The following is a 2,948-nucleotide window of genomic DNA, read 5'->3' on the forward strand; positions in this document are numbered from 1 at the left end:
ATCGCTTCTCGGCCTTTTGGCTAAGATCAAGTGTAAAATTTTGGTATAATTCCCCTGGGAAGTCACCTGGTCCTGAACTCTTGTTTGATGGGAGATTTTTGATAACTGATTCCGTTTCTTTACTGCTTACGGTCTCTTCAGATTTTCTATTTCTTCTTGTTTCAGTTTTCAGTAGTTCATAGGTTTCTATGAATTCATCAATATCCTCCAGATAGCCCAATTTGTTGGCATTTAATTGATCATAATATTCTCTTGTAATTGTTTGTATTTCTTTGGTGTTAGTTGTGATCTCTCCTCTTTCATTCAGGATTTTATCTATTTGAGTCTTCTCTCTTTTCTTTTTGAGAAGTCTGGCTAGGGATTATCAATTTTGTTCATTATTTCAAAAAATCATAGCTTAGATTTATTGATCTATTCTGTTTTTTTATTTGATGTCATTATTTCTGCTCTAATCTATTAGTTTTCTTCTTCTTCTGGCTTTGGGCTTTATTTGGTGCTTCTTTTCTAGAAACCGATCTAATATTGTGTACCTATCTTGCTTCTTGAGATAGGCCTGAGTTGCAATGTATTTTCCTCTTGAGGACTACCTTTGCTGCATCCAAGGTGTTTGGACTGTCATTTTCATTTTCATTTGCTTCAATGTGTTTTTTTTAATTTTCCTTTAATTTCCTGGCTGACTCATTCATTCTTTAATAGGATTTTCTTTAAACTCGATGTATTTGAGGGATTTCCAATTTTTTTTTCTAGGGGTTGATTTCAAGTTTTATAGTGTTGTGATCTGAAAATACGCATGATATGATCTCAGTTTTTTGCACCAGTTGAGGGCTGATTTGTGATTCAAGATGTGATCTATTCTGTATAATTCCATGTGCACTCAAAAAGAATGTGTATTCTGTTGCTTTAGGATGAAGTGGTCTGAATATATCTGTCAAGTCCCTCTGTCCCAATGTCCCTCTGTCCCTTATTCAGATTCACTGTTTTTTTTTTATTGATTGTCTCTTAGATGATCTGTCCATTGTTGCAAATGGAGTATAAAGTCTCCTATAATTATGGTATTATCATCAATAAGTTTGCTTGTTTTTGATTAATTGATCTATATATTTTGGTGCATATATATGTTGGGGGCGTAAATATCTACCATTGTTATCTCTTCTTGATGGCTATACCCCTTAATTGTGATATAATGCCCTTATTCATCTCTTGTTACAGTCTGTTTTAATATCTAGTTTGTCTGATATAAGTATGGCTACTCTGGCTTTTTTTAGTAGTAGTTAAGCTTAAAAGTTTATTACACTTTATAAAATGCTGATGAATTTTCACATGAATAAAAGGCCTCATGGTGTCCAATAAGGAAATTACAACTCTGCCTTTCTTCTGATGTCCATTAGCATTACAGATTATTTTCCATCCCCTCATTCTAAATCTGCAAGTGTCCTCTGGTCTAAATAGAGTCTCTTGTAGGTAGCGTATGGATGGCTCTTGTCTTTTACCCATTCTCATATCCTGTGTCTTTTGACTGGGGCAGTTAGTCCATTTACATTCAGATATGTCTTGGAAGATATGAATTACTGTGTAAGCTGCAGCTTTCATCTCTGTGGTATTGTTTCTGGTCCTTTGTATGTTTGCTGCTTTCCACTCATAGAGTTCCCCCTTTGAATTTCTTGCAGGGCTGGTCAAGTGATCACTAGCTCCTTTAGCTTTTGTTGGTCTGGGAAGGTCTTTTTCTATTCTTCTATTCTGAATAACAGCCTAATTGGGTAAAGAATTCTTGGCTGCATATTTTTCCCATTCATTACATTGAATATTTCCTGCCACTCTCTTCTGGCCTGCCAAGTTTCAGTGGGCAGGTCTGCTACTAACCTTATGTGTCTATCCTTGCAGGTTAAGGACTGTTTGTCCCTAGCTGCTTTCAGAATTTCCTCTTTGTCCTTGTATTTTGCTAGTTTCACTATGATATGTCTTGGTGTAAAGTTGTTTTTGTTGATTTTAAAGGGAGTTCTCTGTGCCTCTTGGACTTTGATGCCTGTTTCCTTCCCTACATTAGGGAAGTTCTCAGGTATAATTTGTTCAAATAAACCTTCTAAGTCTTCCCTCATTATTTAACGATTTCCTTTTCCTATTCTGTTTTCAGCTCTATTATTTTCCATCATTTTAACTTCTATTTCACCTATTCTATCTTCTACTTCTTCAGTCTTCACTGTCACGGTATCTAGTTTATTTTCCATCTCAGTTATAGTCTTTTTGAAATCATCCTAACTAGTTCTTAGGTCTTTGATCTCTGCAGCAAGGATTTCTCTGGTGTCTTCTATGCTTTTCTTCAAGCCAAGCTAGTAATCTTTTGACTGTTTTTCTAAATTATGGCTCACATATATTGCTTATATCCGCTTTGAGTAAATACTTGGCTGTGATTTCCTCTTGACATATGGCAGGGGCGGGAAGGAAGAATGCCTTTGTCCTTGTTCCTTTGGCTAAGTTTCTGTGTTTTAAGTGTCGGAAAAGCTTATTGTCTTTCCTGCACCTGAGAATACTACTATATTTAAAAGGGGTCATACACTTCTAGGGCCTGGCACTTCAGGAAGTGTTTCTGGTGTATGCTGTGTGCATTCTGTTGCATTTAGCGGTCCTTATCCTTTTATTAGTCCTCTTAGAGTTCCTCCTTGTTTGCAGAGGTGGAGTGTTTGCACCTTTAACTAGGTCTGCTTTGATTTGCTTGTTGAAGTAACCTTAGGGGGAAAAGGGAGGGGGGAAGGCTGATTCCATAAAAAGGGAAAAGGAACGGAAACAAACAAACAAAAAAACATACAAAAAAGAGAAAAAATTAACAGGCTGATTCCAAGGAAAAAGAAAGTAAAATTGGGGAAAAATCAGAAGAGAAAAGAAGGAAAAGGAAAAGAATAAAAAACCAGATTTAAAAAAGATAAAAGGAAATGCCAAAAAATGAGCCAGAA

At 36.0% G+C, this 2,948-nt stretch overlaps 1 non-coding gene across 1 annotated transcript; it reads left to right on the plus strand.

Moving 5' to 3' along the window:
- LOC125163185 (U2 spliceosomal RNA) lies at positions 1-190 on the plus strand. The gene has a single exon (XR_007151338.1). It is a non-coding gene; the product is annotated as a U2 spliceosomal RNA (small nuclear RNA).
- Positions 191-2,948: the final 2,758 nt, after the last annotated feature.

Source organism: Prionailurus viverrinus, chromosome A3, assembly GCF_022837055.1.
Source record: "Prionailurus viverrinus isolate Anna chromosome A3, UM_Priviv_1.0, whole genome shotgun sequence".
NCBI lineage: Eukaryota > Metazoa > Chordata > Mammalia > Carnivora > Felidae > Prionailurus > Prionailurus viverrinus.